General features: G+C 48.5%; 1 protein-coding gene across 4 annotated transcripts in view; it reads right to left on the reverse strand.

Annotated features, from left to right (window-relative positions):
- Positions 1-21,707, reverse strand: part of EXTL3 (exostosin like glycosyltransferase 3) — a 170,071-nt gene that overhangs the window by 80,200 nt on the left and 68,164 nt on the right. For 3 of the 4 annotated variants that reach the window (XM_081188493.1, XM_081188491.1, XM_081188492.1), the window contains exon 3: positions 8,403-8,519. The exons of the other annotated variant lie outside the window; for it this stretch is intronic. The gene's annotated coding sequence lies outside the window, so the exon portion shown is untranslated. The remainder of the gene's footprint in view (positions 1-8,402; positions 8,520-21,707) is intronic. 4 annotated transcript variants of the gene reach the window in all.

Raw genomic sequence — 21,707 nt, forward strand, 5'->3', positions numbered from 1 at the left:
GGACCCTTGACTTCGTGACTCCTTGCTTCCTGATCCTTGGACCCGACTTCGTGACTCCTTGCTTCCTGACCCTCGGACCCCTGACTTCATGACTCCTTGCTTCCTGACCCTTGGACCCTTGACTTCGTGACTCCTTGCTTCCTGACCCTCGGACCCCTGACTTCATGACTCCTTGCTTCCTGACCCTCGGACCCCTGACTTCGTGACTCCTTGCTTCCTGATCCTTGGACCCCTGACTTCGTGACTCCTTGCTTCCTGACCCTCGGACCCCTGACTTCATGACTCCTTGCTTCCTGACCCTTGGACCCTTGACTTCGTGACTCCTTGCTTCCTGACCCTCGGACCCCTGACTTCGTGACTCCTTGCTTCCTGATCCTTGGACCCGACTTCGTGACTCCTTGCTTCCTGACCCTCGGACCCCTGACTTCATGACTCCTTGCTTCCTGACCCTCGGACCCCTGACTTCGTGACTCCTTGCTTCCTGATCCTTGGACCGCTGACTTCGTGACTCCTTGCTTCCTGACCCTCGGACCCTTGCCTTCTTGACTCCTGGCTCTCTGACCCTCGGGCTCTTGGCTCCCGGACTCCTGGCTTCTGGACCCCCCTTCCTGCTCCTACCCCACCATCTTGCCCCTGGTCCTGACGGCCCCTGCCAGGACTTCGACCGCCCCTGAACTGGACCGTGACAATGGGCCATTGGCCTGATCCAGCCGGTTCTTCTCACATGTTCTTCTCACATGCAGCAGAAAAGTACCAAGAGACTCAGAGCCAAAAGACAGGGCTCCCTCCCGCATTTTTAATAGCACTGTGGAAGAGAGAATTTCAACAGCTACAGCTTGTTTAAATCAGTTGTTCTATGGAAGCAAACTTCCTTCCATCTGTCCTGAAGCTTCACACCATCAGTTTCACTTAGCGGCTCCGAGTTCTAAAGGCGAGAGAGAGCGAGGAACGGTTCTCACTGCAACCAGGTTTACAATTAAGGGCAGTGGAATCTCACAGCAGCAAACCTCACGCCTTGAGTGGAGAGGTTGAGGCAGAAGTCACGAAAACCTAATCCGAGAGTTTTGCCCTCAGGTTTTTTCCTGAGTCAACGACAAGGCAGTGTCGCTTGCATTTTGGCTGTGAACCACAGGATAGAATTTTTAAAATTAACAAAATCATGTAGTTTTAATGAAAATTAACACACACAGGATGCGGGTGGCGCTGTGGGTTAAACCACAGAGCCTAGGACTTGCCGATCACAAGGTCAGCGGTTCGAATCCCCGTGACAGGGTGAGCGCCCGTTGCTCGGTCCCTGCTCCTGCCAACCTAGCAGTTCGAAGGCATGTCAAAGTGCAAGTAGATAAATAGGTACCACTCCGGTGGGAAGGTAAACGGCGTTTCTGTGCGCTGCTCTGGTTCGCCAGAAGCAGCTTAGTCATGCTGGCCACATGACCTGGAAGCTGTACACCGGCTCCCTCGGCCAATAAAGCAAGAGGAGCGCCGCAACCCCAGAGTTGTCCGCAGCTGGACCTAATGGTCAGGGGTCCCTTTACCTAACACACACACACATTACTGGGCTCCCAGAGAAAACAAACCTATCTCAGTCCTTTGTCGCCGAAAAAGGAAGATAATAAAAAAAATGAGTCACCTTTAGGGTTGCTCCCCTGCCTGGCAGCCCTCTTCCTCTCTACAAAGAGCTGTCTGCAAGGCTGGGTTAGAGGAATCTTACAGTTCAGTGCCACCTGGCTGGCCAGTGCAAGAACAGGATTAAGCAGAGGTTGGGTGGCCATCCGTCATGGATGCTCTAGCTGAGATTCCCACATTGCAGGGGGTTGGAATATATGACCGTTGGGTCCCTTCCAACTCTAAAGTTCTGTGATTCTATGATGTGGGGCAGGGTGAGCCTCAATTAGCCAGCTTTTCTTATGTTCTGGCGGCTGATCATTAAAAAGTGGCTGATGGATGGAAGCGGTGGCCGATAACGCAAAATGTGAGGCCATAATGGCTCCTCCCCCAGAAGCAGTGTGTAAGAAAGAAATATTTTGAAGATAAATTTAAAACAAAAAACAAAAAATAGGAGGAAGTTGGCTTTGTGAAAGGGGGTGGTGTCACTGTTCTAAATAAGCATTGAGGGTGGGAGGTGGAGAAGGGGCTACAGGGGGCTTCAAACTGAAAGCCATAATAATAATAATAAAATTTTTTTATTTATATCCCACCCTCCCCGGGCTCAGAGCAGCTAACAACAGTAAAATGATACAACATTCTAAGATCATTTCATTATAAAATCAGTTCAAATCAGATTAATTGCAACCATCATTGTCATTTTATTTTTATGCCGCCTTTCCATAGTTGAAACTATGCTCAAGGCAGCTTGCAACATGACAAGATTTCCATAATTACAAACATAACCGAAGTCATAAACAACAAATAAAACACATCAAAACGTACACAACCAAACGGAAACAATTTCCACGTAAATCATAAGATCAAAAACGAAAGATACAACAGTAATATCAATGACAGCAACAAGCTCTCTCAACGCCCCCCGTAAACAATACTCCAGCCCAAGAATCTGTTCAACACCCTCAGCTTTTGTAGCTGGAGTCAGTCCGCACTCCACTCTCCCAGGCCAGATGGGAAGGGGCCAGAAAGGCAGGGTGCAGGTCTTCCAGCCAAGACGGTCTAATTGAAAATGTGATGGAAATTTTGAGGTCTTAGATATATGTTAAATGTTCGTAAGTGTACCAACCAAGCACGTACATAGATCAGCACAGGAAGACTGACCTGAAACCATTTTGATTCCCAAACTGACCAAATGTTTTCACTGCAAGGTTAAAGGAAAATGGAAAAGCCTCCCCATTGTCTTTTCCTTCACAAATCCTGTCTTAAGGGCACATTTAAGATATGAATAGGGTGTGAGCCTGTGACCTGGCTCAGGAACCAAGTATTTATCATTACAAAAGACTGGCCAGGCTCCCCAGGCAATCCAATCAAGTAAGCAGGGTATCCAATCAAGTAACCTGCCAGACAATGACAGGAGAAAAACAACACTCAAATTTCTGTTTTAGACCGCCTTTTCTGTGATGTAGGTATGATGTATCGGGGTGTTTGTGTCTTGAGCTACACCCCTTCTGTGATGTATGTATGATGTATGTGAGGGTGGTCTTGATCTTCAGGGTAGCAATTTAAAATGTCTTTATCAATGGCATTGCGTGCCATTGTTCTGGGCACTTCCTCCCTCCTGCGTGTGGGGAGTGAGGACCCTGTTGCAACAGATCAATAAAGATCAGGCTTACTAGCTGCTTTGCTTCTCAATATTCTCTGCTTGGCCTCTGTTATTTTCTCCCACCAATAGGGAACCTACGTAAGGACTCTATATGGGCTCTTGGATACCCCATAAGGGGGAAAGGGCAGGTTTTATTTACAACAAAAACAACACAGATAGAAATTTTTGTTGTTTAGTCGTTTAGTCGTGTCCGCCTCTTTGTGACCCCCTGGACCAGAGCACGCCAGGCCCTCCTGTCTTCCACTGCCTCCCACAGTTTGGTCAAACTCATGCTGGTAGCTTTGACAACACTGCCCCACCATCTTGTCCTCTGTCGTCCCCTTCTCCTTGTGCCCTCCATCTTTCCCAACATCAGGGTCTTTTCCAGGGAAGATAGATATTAAAAACAATTTAAAAGAGGAGCCCTCTCTGCTGAGCAGCAGCAGCAGCAGTCCTTAAGAGCCTGTCAGGTCCCACCCTAAGCCAGGTGGAGAGAGGCAAGGGCAGGGTCCTTCAGGCCCTCAGCAGGCCTGAGTCAAACAGAGAACCAGAGCAGAGTGTCTCCTACACCTCAACCCAGCACACTGGATTTTGCTCCTTGCTCCAGACCAGCTGTTTGCACCCAGCGAAGGTGAAAATTGGTGGTTTGGCACCAGCTCTTCACGCACACTGCAGACGTAGAAGCAAACCTTTCAGCAGCTCGGCAGGTGCTTGACTTCCCCTCTGAGGGGCATTTTATCAGCCATGTCTGCAAAACTGGTTCAGAGAAGAGGACAGAGCCCCTCACATTGGGAAAGGGAGAGGAAGGAATGGAGAAGGGGCCTGCCACTACTATCCTTGGCTGGGTTTAAAGCTCTGGCACTGTCTCCGAAGCGAGTTTCACCCCACACTTTCCGTCCTTGTTGTTCTCCGGATTTTAAAGCAAGGTCCACTTAATACTCTACACTTCTCTCTCTCTCTCTCTCTCTCTCTCTCTCTCTCTCACACACACACACACACACACACACACAAGCCCCACATCTCTGCTCCTTTCTTAGCCTTCCCCCCTCTCCCGGCCCACAAGACAAGGAGGTGGGGCAGGGATGGAGAATGGAGGTCCATGGGCACAGACTCAGACAACAAAAAGGTCATTATGAGGGACTCTGACCAAGTTCCAGAGCAGCTAACAGTGACTCAAACAGCTGCACTGCCCTCTTGGTTTCCAGCTAAAAGGGGCTGGGTCCGAGATTCCTTGAAAATCATCCCTCCGTTGGATCCTAGCTGCCCACCACTAGGTCTTTTCCAGGGCGTCTTCTCTTCTCATGAGGTGGCCAAAGTATTGGAGCCTCAGCTTCACGATCTGTCCTTCCAGTGAGCTTCCAGTGAGCTCTGTCCTTCCATCTGCTCCCTACCGGCTCCCAATTCGCTGCCCTGCCTGCAACAGCAACAGCTCCATCGCGGTCCACCTCCCTCTAGGTCCAGCCACTCAGGGGCGTGGGGAGGCAGCCGGCAGCCCCATTTCCCCAAAGAACGGTAAACTAGCAGATATAAAAGAGCAGGAGAGAGATATTAACCAGCACACCTAGGGCTCCTGCCCCCGGGGAGCCATGAAATGTGCTAATGCATGGGAGGAGGGGCTAAATAATGTATAGAGGCTGCTGCCAAGTGCTGTCAGAGAGGCTTTTATCATTGATCCGAAAGAGGGGTTGGAAGCGCTCCGTCACGGCACATTCCAAACAGATCCAGGGACGGAAGGAAGGGCCCCCTTGCCAGGCAAGTCACTTCTGTGTCCATGCTGCATAACCCCGCCGTGGATCAGGTCTAACTCCAGCTACCCTTTAGGATTTGGTTTTCTGATCACCTGGCTATGACAACAAGGGCGCTAGAATGAGAAGCCTGGATTGAGATCATCTCATGTCTCTCATAGGTGGTTACCTAATCACCAGCCTTTCCCAATCTACCAAAAGAATCGTAATCTCCTTCTCAGACCCAGCTAGGAGACGAGGAGACCATCTCTCTTAACAAGAAGTGGCAGTGAAGTCCCTTCAGCAAATAAATCTGACCTGCAAGCTTTTCTGAGAATCAGGGTCACAGGACCCTATTATGGCTCCCATTGTTAAAAGGTCTCTCTGGCTTTTCTCATTAGTTTCACTGGAGCTGCTCATCCATTGAGAAGAGATGAACGGGAATGGCCTAGGTTGAAGCATCCCTCCAACATCCAGAATATACCGAGTCAGGCCATTCATTAGGTAAAGGTAAAGGGACCCCTGACCATTAGGTCCAGTCGTGGCCGACTCTGGGGTTGCGGTGCTCATCTCACTTTATTGGCCGAGGGAGCCGGCGTACAGCTTCCGGATCATGTGGCCAGCATGACTAAGCCGCTTCTGGCGAACCAGAGCAGCGCACGGAAATGCCCTTTACCTTCCTGCATGAGCGGTACCTATTTATCTACTTGCACTTTGACGTGCTTTTGAACTGCTAGGTGGGCAGGAGCAGGGGCCGAGCAACAGAAGCTCACCCTGTCGCGGGGATTCGAACCGCTGACCTTCTGATCAGCAAGTCCTAGGCTCTGTGGTTTAACCCACAGCGCCACCCGTGTCCCTTACAGGCCATTCATTAGTCCACCTCTAAAGGATGGCAGCTCCCCGTGATATTTCCCAGGCCTACACTGCATGCAGAAGAGGAGGCGCTGTAGAGACAGGCCCACCTACAGGAGTGCAAAAATCCAGGCACCCCAGTAGCTTCTGGAAGTGTAAAAACCGGGCCGGGCGTGTGGAGCCCAGGGCTGCTGCAATCGCAGAGAAGCACATTTCCCCTCTTCCTAGCCCCTAGAAAATCTCATCGGCTCGAAATTTAGCAAGAAGGGTTTGCGCCCCTGCCTATATGCATGGCCGAGTCCCAAAAGCAAGGCTCAGAATGGACCCAATTCTCATCCTGAAAAGTTCGGCAGCCAGAACCTGTAAAGTCATCGACAGCCTAAGTCCAAGCCTCGACCGTCCAAGCTGTTTCACACAATAATTGCGTCTGCAAAGGCTACGCAATAAACACCCAGAGTGTGAAGGGAAGACGTGTATCTGTGGATTGCTGCAAGCGATCAGAGCTCCCCGGCGCATCGTTGTAGCATGTTTAGCATTCTTCTCCTGCCCTCCACATTTTATGGATTTGTTGTCAGAAACATGTAAAATGTGGCAGGTCTAAGTGGCATAGCAAGCGAGTCCCAAGGACAAGTAAATCGTTTTATTTTACGTCGGAGCCCACTTCGTGGGCAGATCGTTGGACAGGTAAGCGTACACATTGAAGGGGAGGGGGCTCAAAGCAACAGAAACAGCGGTGCCTCTCTCTCTCCCCCCCCCCCCCGTTCTGCAGATTTTCGCCCCTGAGCTTTCGTTGCAAGCCTTTCGCCATTCCCAATATAGCCGTGTTATGGAACACTTTACTTCAGGGCAGATCAGCTGCTGGAGCCCGGCCAGCTGACAATGTCAGCTCAAAAGCAAGGAGGAGCGCTTATCTCCATGTTAACACCTCCCACAGCAACGCTTCCACGTAAAATCCCAGCCAACACAGCAGCAGCGGACTTGAAAATCCAGAGTGCTGTGCGCAGCTCACCTCCATCGCCCAAGGATCGTTTCTCTTTTATGTTACAAGGCATATTCTTTCCTCCACCAAAACCACCTTCCCCACCTGCTTTGAGAAGACCACAACCAGGCCTCAAAGCAGCAAAACCTTTTGAACCGAGGCTTCTTCAAAGGAAGAAGGAAGAAAAGGATGTACTGTGGAGAGGAAAGCAAAGGATGCAAGGCCTAGATTGGAAAGGGAGCTTTCACAACTTTTGACGCTGCCAGGATAGAGGGGGCAGTGAGCCATCAGACCCCAGACCCAAGGGCACGAAACAAAAATTGGTATTCTGCGGCTTACTAGGGTGCTTGGGTGTACCCTGTGGATTAAATATGCACGACTTAAAAGGCTTGGCTCAAATGTGGAAGCACATCACGGAATTGCTACACACTTGATAAGCGTCTGCTGAAGATATAAACAGATCCCCAAACTCAAAAAGAAGCGAGGGAGCCACAAAAGCTCTTATCTGTAGTGACTCATTCCCGAAAACACGCCAGGTCTTCAAATTATTAGAGGAAGGGTTGGGGGGTTTCACATGCCACTGGGTACTTCCCGCTACCCGTGCAGCGAGTGATCAGGACCAGAGAGAGTCTGCATAGAATGGCTTTCAAGAAAAAGCACCTTGCCTTCTTCCAAGGATGAAATTGGTGGGTGAAGAAGCAGACAGGGCATGAGAACCTACAGTGCAGAGACATCCTGAATTGAGCCTTGAGATATGCTTTGAATGCAGGCTTGGGAACGGCTTGGGCCGTCATTCCAGTTCGCCGCCCGATCCCAAACACCTGCAATTCACTGTGGCTGTTGGTCCCAGCTGCCATGCTCCCTTACAATACTGGGCAGTCTTACATGGGCACCTAGGCAAACATGAATCTGGGCAATGGGAGCCTCTGCATGAAACCAACAGAAATAGATTGTGGAAAACTGAGAGGCTGGGATGTGCATAATCATCATCATCATCATCATCATAAATTTTATTTATACCCCACCCTCCCCGGCCAGAGCCAGGCTCAGGGCGGCTAACACCAGTAAAATTACAGTAAAAACATAATAGGAAAGAAAAACCAATTTAAAATACAGGTTAAGCTGCAATTTAAAAAGCAGCCTCATTTTAAAATAGCTGATAAATCAAGACCATAAGGGGAGGGAAACATAAGGGTCAGACAGAGTCCAAACCGAAGGCCAGGAGGAACAGCTCTGTCTTGCAGGCCCTGCGGAAAGATGTCAAGTCCCGCAGGACCCTAGCCTCTTGTGACAGAGCGTTCCACCAAGTCGGGGCCAGTACTGAAAAGGCCCTGGCCCTAGTTGAGACCAATCAAACCACCTTGCGACTTGGGACCTCCAAAGTGTTGTCATTTGTGGACCTTAAGGTCCTCTGCGGGGCATACCAGGAGAGGCGGTCCCGTAGGTACGTGGGTCCTAGGCCTAAACAGGAGGTGTAACTGTCCTATTTCAGCCAATCATCCTCCATGAACCTTGACTCTTCTCTTATGCTCAGGGAACCCCAGACATCCCTGCCACCATCCAGTTGGGCCCTCAAACCCCAACATCTCCCCCACTGTACCTTTTCACATTCTGCTCTTGGGCTCAGGCCCACAGACTGCCGTCAAAAGGGATGCACATTCCTCTCACCGCTCGACAACTTCACAGCATGGAATGCCGATCTCCAGGGGTTTGCCTCCTGTTTAATACAAAAACAAAAAGCGATGCTTGCTTAGATACAGACCGGAGGCTTTCTGCAAGAAAAGGTTCTGCCTCGGCGTGTCGGCTGGAAACAAGCCTGGCAGTCATTCCATCAATGAAAGGGGGAGCGGTGGGGGGGAAATAATGAGCCTAGGTTGGGACACAGAGACCTTCCTTCATGACGGAGCTCAGCCAAGTGCAGAGAGGCTGGATAAAATGAGCGGGCAGAGGAAAGGCCCCTTCAATTCTCCATGCCCTATACCCGATTCCTTCACATGCCAAACTCCCTGGTCTCTCTGGCTGCAATAAGATCTCAGGCAACCTTTCCAGGTGTACTAACTGGGGCTGATAGGAGCTACAGCCCCAAACACCCAGAGGTGTCTTGAAGTAAGGGCAAGGTTGCACACATAGTGCACAGCCTAGGACCCTTGTACCTACGGGACCGCCTCTCCTGGTATGTCCCACGGAGGACCTTACAGTCTTCAAACAAAAACATCTTGCAAATCCCGGGGCACAGGGAGGTTAGGCTGGCCTCAACCACAGCCAGGGCTTTTTCGGCTTTGGCCCCGATCTAGTGGAATGCTCTGTCCCAAGAGACTAGGGCCCTGTGGGACTTGACATCCTTCCGCAGGGCCTGCAAGACAGAGCTGTTCCACCAGGCCTTTGGCCAAGACACAGTCTGACCCCCTCCCTTGGCAATCCTCACAGAACTCTAGCCCAATGGTTGCCATTAATTTGACTCTGAATGGATTTTAGAATGAATTGATTTTAGAGTTCTGTGTTACTTTTATTGTTGTTAGCCGCTCTGAGCCCGGCTTCGGCTAGGGAGGGCAGGATATAAAAATATTATTATTGTTGTTGTTGTTATTATTGTTATTATTATCTCAATCACTTTAAGCATTATGGGTGGGGAAAAGGCACGTTTAAATGCTACTCTCCCCCCACCCCAAAGCAGACCAAAGCAATGCAAAAACCACACAGGTCACTTCCTGATATCAAAATTTTGCAAGAGGGATTCAGTTGCATTCTATCAAAATTCACAAAACGTGGATTTCTTCTACATGAAGAGCATATGCCACATAACAATGGGCTACCTCCTACTGCTCCTCATCCACCGATTCAATGGCAACATGAGGACATAAAGTGTCCTGTTACTTGGTTAGACTGGAGGATGTTCTGATCCTCACCTATCTCCTCTTTTTGCTTCCCCAGAGACAACCATGTGTCTAAAGTCCTTGCTATGTCCAGTCTCACTCTACAACCATGCTTCTCTGCTGAAACTGTGCATGCGAGACATATGCAAACTTTGTTATAGGAATTCTAAGGCCTCAAATATAGAATAAATGTTGATGATTGCACACACATAAAAGGTAAAGGTCCGCTGACAGTTAAGTCTAGTCGCAGACGACTCTGGGGTTGCAGCGCTCATCTTGCTTTACTGGCTGAGGGAGCCGACGTTTGTCCACAGACAGTTTTTCCAGGTTATGTGGCCAGCATGACTAAGCTGCTTCTGGCGAAATCAGAGCACAGAAACGCCGTTTACCTTCCCACTGGAGCAGTACCTATTTATCTACTTGCACTTTGACGTGCTTTTGAACTGCTATGTTTGCAGGAGCTGAGACCGAACAACGGGCACTCATCCCATCGCGGGGATTTGAACCGCCGACCTTCTGATTGGCAAGCCCTAAACTCAGTGGTTGAGACCACAGCGCCACCCACATCCCTGCACACACATACATAATTGTATAAACCACATGTCTAAAATAGTACAGGAGAGCAATCCAAAAGCCATCTTGACTTTCCAAAAGACTCTAAATATTCCCTTTGCCTCCTTAATCCCCCTTGCCCGAGAACAGGTAGGCAGATAGTGATCAGGGGAAGTTCCTGAAGGGATGCTGCTCCTATATCTATGAACCTCCTTGGTATTAATTGTCTTTGTTTGCCCAGATGCTCTGCATTGAGGGATGTCTGACAGGCATCCTGATTGTCTTATCAAATGCAAATATTTTGTGTAAACTGTGTCTGGAACTATGTAAAACTTGCTAAATCCTCAGGAATATCACACCTTGGCCTGCCTGAGCCACAGTAACCCCACCTTATGTGTGATGTAATTTCTGACCGTTTGTAGAGGGGATTGTTAGAATTCCTGCTCCATGATTGCAGTCATGGGATTGTTGTCTATCACATGATGGTATATGTTTTGACTCGACAGAGTGGGAAGTGACGGAGACAGGGTGTTTGTGTTCCTGTGTTCCGTCAAGTGGGACAATAGTCCTTTGTTCTTTTTCTCTTTGCTGTCTGATGCTAGAGAGAGAGGGAGCCATGTTGCAGTGCTCCGTGTGTGTTTATATGTAAATAAAGCAGATTAGCCAAAATGCTGAGTTGCTGAGGTCTGTCGCGCAAGCTGCGAAGACTCTGCGGATCCCTAAGTGTGCCGGTGTCTGTTGGCATCAGTTGCTGTGATGTTCGGGCTGAAGAAAGCTAATGAAGCTTCCGAATGATTGACCAGGAGGGAGAGAACATGCCAGTCAGGCATGTGTCTCTACCAGGGTCCTACTCGAGTGTAGGACGGGCTCCTGACAGGGATGTCCATCTCCACACCAAAATGCAAACAAAAGAGATGTTTCTTTGTGGTTCGGGGTCTCTCTTGCCTCCTTGCAAGGAGGGGAGGGAACTCTTGCAACAGAAAAATAAAGATCTGTCTTGCTTTCACTGCCTCTTGCCTCCATCCATTCATTCATCTCTGACCCATCATGGGCTTAGGAGACTCAGTCCTGAGTTGGGCAGCAAAAGCCAACCACCCCTGTTTTTTCTATTAACACTTGACAGCCTGAACTTCAGTCTCAGTGACTGCACAAAATTGGAAGACTGGAGAAATACCAATGGAAGAACAATGGCAAGAGAAGTTGATGAACTATGCAGAACTGGCAAAAAATGACAGACAGAATAAGAGAAAAAAGACAACAGTGACTTTGAAAAAGAATGGGAACCATTTATATTATATTTGCAGAAACAAAGAAAGTCTATAGACTTGATAGCAGGATTTAAATAAACATTCACATCATTAGTATTAGAAAATGTGTAGAAGATAGAGAAATGATATGGTGTACTTATTTTCATCTTTATGTTTTTAGGTTTGATGTTATTGTATAAATATGTTATTAGTATTTTTTTCTTTTAGGAGGTAGCAAGGTGGGCGAAAGGAGAAACAAACCAGAAGCGGAAGTTGGGGGAAGCCTAGGAGTGGAAGGAGGGAGGAATGTGTAGTAAATGTTATGGATATGAGATGTATGTAATGAATGAAAAAGAAAACTGAATAATAATTTTTAAAAAACCTTCAGTCTCAGGAGCCACTGCAAGCCTAGGAGACAGAATCACAGAGCTGGAAGGGACCGAGAGAGTCGTGTAGTCCAACCCCCAGCCCTGACACTCTGAGATTAAGAGACTCATATGTGAACTATCCCAGCTTCTTCACACAGTTGCAGAGGCAGTGGCGATGGGAGAAGGAAAGGCAGGAACCCGCGAGATCACCTGCTGAAGAGCAGAACATCACCCAGCACATCTATCCTACCACTGCTAGAGCTGTTTGACATGCAAGAAGTATAAAATGCCTTTGTCAAGCGCAGGGGAAGCCAAAGCCATTGCCAATCTGCTTAACTACAGCCTCTGCCAATCTGCTTAACTAGCAATGGGTGCTTGCCTGTTTCTAAGAGCCCCCATGCCCCCCACAGAGGCAGAGTACGTGTTTTCCCATGGAGAGGACCCCAGCCTCAAATCCCAGCCTCTCTGGTTAAAAAGGCAGCAGGGAGCTCAACTGGAAAGAGAGATTATACAACACAGAGCCAAGTGGGCCAGCATCTGAACAGAAGCAGGCTGGCTCCATCATCCCAGCCGTTCTGTGAAAGGCAGGCCACAGATTAGAAGCGGCGCACGGGTTGTCCTTGCAAAAGCAAGACTCTCCACGCAAGCAGGGCTCCTTCTCCTTCCATTACAGATAATCAGAGCGTTGCAGCCGCAATACAGTTTCCCGGATTGCTATCAATAGCTGTAAACTCAAGGATCATAAGCTGTTCCTTATCTGATTCATGCTCTCCCGAGTGCAACTTGCTGAAGAAAAACAGATCAAACGCTCCAGCCCAGTAAGCTAATCTAAGTGTGGCTGACAAAGCACATTTAGGCACAGTTGATATTTCCCCCCACGGTTACCGTTGTTCTGCTTGAAAAGCTGGCGCAACACCTGTAGGATGCCCTGCTTTTAACAGGAATTGAACACACCGCTGGAGATCAAGAAATAGGACTTGTCTCCTAAGGGCAATTATTGGCTTGGGTTTACAAACTGGCCCTAACTTGGAGTGGCCACCAGCCCCTGCTTATGAAGAAATGACTATGGTGTTAACCAGGAGATACGTTTTTTGGTCCAACAGGCTCATTTGGAGTTTTGAGAACCAGTGTGGTGTAGTGGTTAAGAGCGGTGGACTCGTAATCTGGTGAACCGGGTTCGCGTCTCTCCTCCTCCACATGCAGCTGCTGGGTGACCTAGGGCTAGTCCAATTCCCTGAAGTCTCTCAGCCCCACTCACCTCACAGAGTGTTTGTTGTGGGGGAGGAAGGGAAAGGAGAATGTTAGCCGCTTTGAGACTCCTTCAGGTAGTGATAAAGTGGGATATCAAATCCAAACTCTTCTTCTTCTTCCCACTTCCTCTGGTCACTCTCCTCACCCCTTGCCCAGATCAGTCCCCTCCCCACCTGAAAGAAATACGGAAAGGAAAACGCCTCACTTTCCCAAGGGATATTGGCAAAGGCTGGATGTTGTTGTTGTTTAGTTGTTTAGTCGTGTCCTACTCTTCATGACCCCATGGACCAGAGCACGCCAGGCACTCCTGTCTTTCACTGCCTCCCGCAGTTTGGTCAAACTCATTCTGGTAGCTTCGAAAACACTGTCCAACCATCTCGTCCTCTGTCATTCCCTTCTCCTTGTGCCCTCCATCTTTCCCAACATCAGGGTCTTTTCCAGGGAGTCTTCTCTTCTCATGAGGTGGCCAAAGTATTGGAGCCTCAGCTTCAGGATCTGTCCTTCCAGTGAGCACTCAGGGTTGATTTCATTAAGAATGGATAGGTTGGATCTTCTTGCAGTCCATGGGACTCTCAAGAGTCTCCTCCAGCACCAGAATTCAAAAGCATCAATTCTTCGGCGATCAGCCTTCTTTATGGTCCAGCTCTCACTACAGAAGAATTAATCTGAGCCTTGAAGGCCAAAAAGCAGAATCCAGAAAGAGGGACATTCTGCCAAATTCCTTCTTCAGCAACCACCTTCATTCCCTGTCTAAGGTGACCCCCATGACAGAGCGTGGGGCTGATAATGCCAAGGTTGCAGGTTCGATCCCCATACAGGACAGCTGCAGATTCCTGCATTGCAGGGGGTTGGACTAACTTCATCATCACCACCATTTTATTTGTATGCCGCCTTTCCATAGTTGAAACTATGCTCAAGGTGGCTTACAACATGACAAGATTTACATGATTACATGCATAACAGAAGTCATAAACAATAAATAAAACACATCCAAAAATACACAACCAAATGGAAACAATTTCCACGTAAATCATAAGATCAAAAACGAAAGATACAACAATAATATCAATAACAGCAACAAGCTCTCTCAACCCCGCGTAAACAATACCCCAGCCCAAGAATCTGTTCAACAGTCATAACTTTTGTAGCTGGAGTCAGTCCGCATTCCACTCTCCCAGGCCAGATGGGAAAGGGCCAGCAAGGCAGGGTGCAGGTCTTCCAGGGCTCACAGCCAAGACGGTCTCATTTAAAACAACACAGATAGAAATTAAAAACAAATTAAAAGAGGAGCCCTCTTTGCTGAGTAGCAGCCACAGTCCCACCCCAAGCCAGGTGGAGAGAGGCAAGGGCAGGGCCCTTCAGACCCTTAGTAGGCCATCCTCCTGAGTCAAACAGGGAACCAGAGCAGAGAGTCTCCTACACCCCAACCCAGCTGTTTGCGCCCAACTTTTGTAGATGGAGTCAGTCCGCATTCCACTCTCCCAGGCCAGATGGGAAAGGGCCAGCAAGGCAGGGTGCAGGGTTTCCAGGGCTCACAGCCAAGATGGTCTCATTTAAAACAACACAGATAAAAATTAAATGCAAGGGCAGGGTCCTTCAGGCCGTCAGAAGGCAATCCTCAAGGACTCTTCCAGTTCTACAATTCTGCGATTCTATGAAGTGCACCACTGTGCCCACAGGTGCTGTGTTGGCAATCTCTGCAATAGTTGCTATTAACAGTTAGAAACAGCAACTGCAGAACAGCCACTGGCAAAATAAACACGCAAGTTTGGAACCAGTAACTGGTGGGTTGTGGTTTTTTTAGTTAAAACTGGGATTTTACACTTCACACAAATGATACAAGGCGGCGGAATCACAGAAGAAACTGTGACTGCTAATGGGTGGCAATAAATACTGGGAGGCAACGGATTCCTCTTTGTCAGGCGGTATCACCTCGCAATGATCATCATAATCCCATCTGCACACTTCAATTTGGATTACAAATTACTGCGTTCACTCCTGAAAGCGCCCCGTGGGATTTCCAGTTTCTGGTTGCACTCATGCGTTCTCATGCTTCATTATCGCTTTTAATTTGTCAAATGCTTTTTGCGTCTTTCCACAGAGGACAAGGCTATGTTCTGCCTCCAACACCGGAGACATCGGAATACTAGGAAGCCGGACTGGATGTGCCCTTGTCCCGATTCAGCAGCCATGACACAGAACCACAAATATTATCAGTTTACAATGGGAGTGGGATCTTGAGGGCAACTGCCCTTCTAAAGATCACAAAACCACGGAGGTTGAACGCAGAGGATGGATTCTACTGTTCCATCCATTGGACCATAGCATTAAGAATCCAGAGAAAGGGGACATAGCATTTTTTTAAAAAAAGACACTTGGCAATGCTTTCTGGTATTTGGAAACGCTTCCTCGACGCTTTCAGAGGGGACATAGTCAAAAGGTGTTTTCTTAGCGTGAGTTTGACCAAACTGTGGGAGGCAGTGGAAGACAGGAGTGCCTGGCGTGCTCTGGTACAGGGGGTCACAAAGAGTCGGACACGACTAAACAACAAAAATTTCTCTAGGCTTCCCTTTGCTATATGTAAATACTACGCAATTAACAAATGATATTATAGGTTCCCATATACCCCCCATTCCCCTTCACCCATGTGTGATCTCAATATTTTACTTCTTCCATCTTGTTGTGTTGTTATAATTTAATAATTATTCAATTGATTCTATTATTATTTTCTTGCTTTCCCCTGCACGTTTTACACATTCTCCATTAATGTTTCAATTCCGGAACCATATTTGTTGAGGTTTCTCTTTCTTTCTAAAAGGATCACGCGATCATCTAGGGATGCTCCACGATCGACCGGTAAGTCACAATTGACCTGTTGGACGTCCCCGGTGTAGACAATACAGTGGTATCTTGAGTTACATATGCTTCAGGTTACATATGCTTCAGGTTACAGACTCCGCTAACGCAGAAATAGTACCTCGGGTTAAGAACTTTGCTTCAGGATGAGAACAGAAATCGCGCAGCGGCAGCGGGAGGCCCCATTAGCTAAAGTAGTGCTTCAGGTTAAGAACATTTTCAGGTTAAGTACGGATCTCTAGAACGAATTAAGTACTTAACCCGAGGTACCACTGTATAAGGCAGCTTCCGGAAGGAAGGAAGGAAGAATCTGCAAAAAGAATAGCACTGTCTCTGGTGAAGCCCATTTGCGGTCAGCAGAAGTCCAGTAGGGAAGGCCAATGGTGGTCCACTGAACCCCAGGAACCTAAAAAAGTTTCAAAGGGGCCGACCAACAGTGACACTTGTTCCCCCAAACACTTACGCAGCCAAACTGCAAATTTCATGTCAAAGCTTCCCTGGAACGCATCTCTGCTTTGTCAGCGAACATTCGCATGTCAAGCTGTCTCCAGAGGTCTCCTCTTTGCCCCATCCTCACAGAGAGAGGCAAATCCCAAGGCAGGCTAATCGGGAGCAGCCTAAAAGGGAGCTCGCCTGCGAAAGACAAATGGCAAGAGGGAAGCAGAACGCAACGCATTCAGGATGTTGATCTAAGCTGACACTGCTCGTCATTCCGGCTCATTAAACCTGGCAGCGATTCTTCCCTGCTAAGGAGAAACGACTTCATCAAGGGAAAATTCCATCAACACCAACTCCAAAAGAGGGGAGAGGCCGTCGTCGTCCCCCACCCCCGGATGACAGGAGGTGGGGAGAAGGGGGAAAGGAAAGGAAAGGAAAAAGAGGAGAGAGACCCTTTGCTGAGCAACAGCCCAAGAACAATTATTCCTGGGAAGCGGCTGCTAGGGAGATAATTCAGAAGATGAAATACCCACAGCGCTGGTTCTCGGAGAGATGAGACCCAGCTGTTTGCAGGTTCACTGGAAGAGGCGTCAAGTGCTGAGCTGCCTTTTCCACAAAAGAGGGTAGGAGAAACCCTCTTCTCTTAGGAAGCGTGGATTTCACAGCCACACATCAGCTCCAGACAGGGTCTGGGTTTGCATCAGAGCTGATGCTTTTCTGTTTTCATCTGAACTTAAGAAGAAACCAAAAAGCCTAAGTCCAGCATCCCACATTCCCCCAGTGGCCAACGAGCGGAACAGTAGTGCAACAGTGCGCTGCTCGCTCATGTTCTAAGCGCACAAGCACAGCAGGTGCAATCGCTCCTTCCCTTCCGCCATGCTTCCCAGCGGAGACCCCAGACCTTCAACTGCGCAACCTCTGGTGGGGCGGCAATCCTCTCCTGCCTTTCCAATTACAAGAGCTCTCTGCATGGGAAGCCGGCCGTGCAGCCGTACGCAGTCGGTACGGGTCCCAAGCTAGCTCCTGTCATCCCTGCGAGTTGATGGGAGCAAGGGGGAAGAATCGCATTAAGAATACATGTCAGCGCTGCTATAGATATTAGTTTTGGGCTGACAGCAGGACGCGGATCACAACCGACTGGGGGCCGAGCTGCCGTGGGCCGCGACTGTTCCTGGCTCTGCCGCAGCGCATGCATGGCAGACAACATTTCTCGCCATTGGCGTCTCCGTGGCGCCGTGCCCACACTTCAGCATCGTTTTAGTCATTCCTGGCTTCCTGGCGCAGTGCGTACACCTGGGTAGGCGAACAGCAGAGAGAATGACATGTTTGCGAAGGAGGCTAAGACTAGTCCTCGCCGCGGGATCATATTCACCCGGTGCTATACCAGCTGCACAGGCTCCCGGTGGAGTACAGGATCAGGTTTAAGGTGCTGGTTTTAACCTTTAAAGCCCTATATGGCCTAGGACCCTCATACCTACGGGACCGCCTCTCCTGGTATGTCCCACGGAGGACCTTACGGTCTTCAAACAAAAACATCTTGGAGGTCCCGGGCCACAGGGAGGTTAGGCTGGCCTCAACCAGAGCCAGGGCTTTTTTGGCCATGGCTCTGATCTGGTGGAACGCTCTGTCCCAAGAGACTAGGGCCCTGCGGGACTTGACATCTTTCCGCAGGGCCTGAAAGACAGAGCTGTTCCACCAGGCCTTTGGAATAATGTGTGTCCTTCTACTGAACATCTAATCAACACAACACAGAGAGAGGTCAGGGTTCTTTTCTCAATGCAAACCTAACCCTTGTATGTCCACAGGCCAACAGAACAGTCCAAGGACACAAAGCCATATGTCACCTTACTTTTACACAAGGACTCAAGAGAAGAAGCAATCAAAATAATAAATTAATAATAATAAATTTTTATTTATACCCCACCCTTCCCGGTTCAGAAAACCGGGCTCGGGGCGGCTAACAACAAATTTAAAACGCTTAATTGATGCAACAAAAAACAGCATAAAATACAGTATAAAACGTGAATAACAATAAATTCAGAATTCAAAAATCAGTTGAGGGGAAAAATCCATCCAATAAACATTAGATGATCACCAGGGCTAGCTGACTAAATTAGTCCTATTTGGGACTAAAATGAGCCCACATCCAAGCAACAGCACAAACGATCAGCCCAACTGGATATAATAATAATAATGACAATAATAATGATTATGGTGATGATAATGCTAATTTATTATTTATACCCCGCCCATCTGGCTGGGTTTCCCCAGCCACTCTGGGCGGCTCACAACAGAATATTAGAAACGCGATAAAACATCAAACATTAAAAACTTCCCTAAACAGGGCTGCCTTCAGGTGTCTTCTAAAAGTCAGGTAGTTGTTAATTTTCTTGACATCTGGTGGGAGGGCATTCCACAGGGCAGGCACCACCACCGAGAAGGCCCTCTTCTGCCTGGCCCCCTGTCACCTCACTTCTTGCAGGGAGGGAACCACCAGAAGACCCTCGGAGGTAGACCCCGGTGTCCAGGGTGGAGACGCTCCTTCCGATATATTTCTTTGGATAAACTGAGCTTGGGGTAGGGAGGAGAGTCTACTTTGCTCGTGGGGGTTCTGCTCGATTCTCAGATCTGATCCAGGGGAGTTTTGGCAGCAGGCCTGACACCTGGGAGAAATGCCCTACAGAGGGCATTCCAAGCCGTACAGAACGAAGGCCCCTGGGATCTACAATAGGATATCCTGCGGAAGCGAGAGAGTGCATTGTACGACACCCTGGGGGGGAATTACAGAGAGAAGAGGCCGTGCCATTTCCCTTTCCTCACATTCATGCTGCCCAGGAGAATCTTTTACTTCCACTGCATTGAAATCTGCCCCTTCCCGCTCCCCCGGTCATCTTACTTGGCCTGGATCCGATGTCAAAGCTCAACACTCTCCCACACCCCACAAATCCATGCATTAGAGAATCCATGGCTTTCCCATCAAACCCTCAGGCCAACAGTAAAAGACCCCAGCTACACATCCTCTCCTTTTCATGTTATTTCCCCCCCACAGATCCCACGGTGCAACGTCAGCATTCTGTACCACATCAACACACTATCCCCACTGAGATTGGCTATTCTTGTTTCCTCCTAGGTCAATCCCCAAATGTGCACTCTGAGAAAGCTCGTGTTGCTGTGCAGTGAAGAGCACTCCATTTTTATTTTTAAAAAGTATCTGAACAGGGCTGCTTTTTCAGGAAGGCAGTTCTTCTTTCTTTCTTTCTTTTTTGCAATTTTGAAAATAATTTTAATTTGATTTTACAAGTGCAAAATTATAATACAGTCATATCTCATGTTACGTTCTTTCAGGTTACGTCCCACGGCAACCCGGAAGTACCGAGAAGGGTTACTTCCAGGTTTCGCCACTCACTCATGCACAGAAGCGCGAAATGATGTCACACACATGCGCAGAAGCGGCAAATCGCAACCTGCGCGTGTGCAGATGCGCCGCTGCGGGTTGCACTCTTTTCATGTTGCAAACGTGTCTCCGGAACGGATCCTGTTCACAACCACAGGTACCACTGTAATACCCCCCAAAATACCCACATTTAGAGATTTCTCTGAATCTCTAGACTTTCCCCCATTCCCTCCATGGGTCTCATTGTCATGATTTTCAACTGCACGTTGTTTCATAGTCCGTATTTTTGTACAGTGGTACATCTGGTTGCGAACGGGATCCGTTCCAGAGGCCCGTTCGCAACATGAAAAGAACGGAACCCACAGTGAGGCGTCTGCGCATGCGTGGGTTGCGATTCGCCGCTTCTGCACATGTGTGTGACATCATTTTGCGCTTCTGCGCATGCGCAAGCGGCGAAACCCAGAAGTAACCCTTTCCGGTGCTTCTGGGTCGCCATGGGATGTAACCTGAAAGAACGTAACATGAAGCGGACGTAACATGAGGTATGACTGTATCTGTCTATATTATCCATAGTAATTGTTACAAGTGTTATTAAAATCCTGCTAATGTTTTCATCCACTTACGGAGGTCTCCTAATCAGTAAGGCAGGTCAGGTGTAGTTGCAACTTCCAGAATAGCCCTGTTTGTCTTCCAACTGGCCGTTACGTCTGGAGCCAAGGAAGAAGATATGGAAAATGGGTGGTGGGTGGCCTTGCTATCCCCCAATCTAAATTGGCATTCCCATCAAAATGTAACAAGCAATGGCAAAAGGTTTCGGGGGCAACCCACCACGCACCACTTGACCGTTATTCCTCCTGTTCAATCAAAAATTACTTCAGACAATGGAAAACTGCCGTGGGAAGTTGAGGTTATTGTCCAAAGTCACTGGGCCCTCCAGGGTGCAGTTTCCTATTCTGTCCCCATGGTCTCCGCGTTCTGTTCAAAGGTGTGGTAGGTGGGCTCTAATGAGCTCCGAAGCAGGCAGGAAAAAGGAAAGGAACAAAAGCAGAAGGAGTTTCGTAGGAATTCAGCCTACTGCAGACCCCAGGAAGCAGTCAGGCCAGCTCATAAGAACGCCAGTAACCTCTATTTATCACAGCAATTTCAAGCCCAATGAATATAAATGAGCCTCCATCTCTCCACGAGGAGGAGGAAAAAGTTATCACCAAAACAGCAGAGCAGAAAGGCGATCGGTCGAAACACCCTGCAAAATTCACCCAGTTTCACTGGTTGTGGCGAGAGAGGAAAAGCTACGTTGAGCAACAACACCTCACCACCTTATCCCCGAATGTCATGCTCTCACACACTTTAGTACTTCTGAAAATTTCCTAGGCAGCCAATGTAATTGTCAGCCTTATACCCGCAGCCATGAGGACTTTTTGTTGTTTAGTCATTTAGTCGTGTCCGACTCTTTGTGACCCCGTGGACCAGAGCACGCCAGGCACTCCTGTCTTCCACTGCCTCCCGCAGTTTGGTCAGACTCATGTTTGTAGCTTCAAAGGAAGGAATGTTTGTTTGTTTGTTTCGACTATGGCAGAGCAACACGGCTGCCTACCTGTAACTAGATCTTTGGGTTCGGTCAATCAGCTACAAATCCACCCAATAGTCACCTCGTTCAATGCACATTTTACCAGCTTCCTCACGAGAATATCATGAGGGACTTTGTCCAAAGCCTTACTGAAATCAAGATACACTATGTCCACAGCATTCCACTAATCCACCAAGTTTGCAATTCCATCAAAAAAAGAAACCAACCCCTTTTCATAACAACACAGAGAAGGAAACCATTTCCTTTCCAAAAAGTCAACTACAAAACATCTGCAGATGATATTTAACTTGGTGGCACCAGCTCAGAAGCAGGCTAGAGAGCACCTCAGTGGCCTCCCC

Source organism: Podarcis bocagei, assembly GCF_964188305.1.
Source record: "Podarcis bocagei genome assembly, chromosome: 3".
NCBI lineage: Eukaryota > Metazoa > Chordata > Lepidosauria > Squamata > Lacertidae > Podarcis > Podarcis bocagei.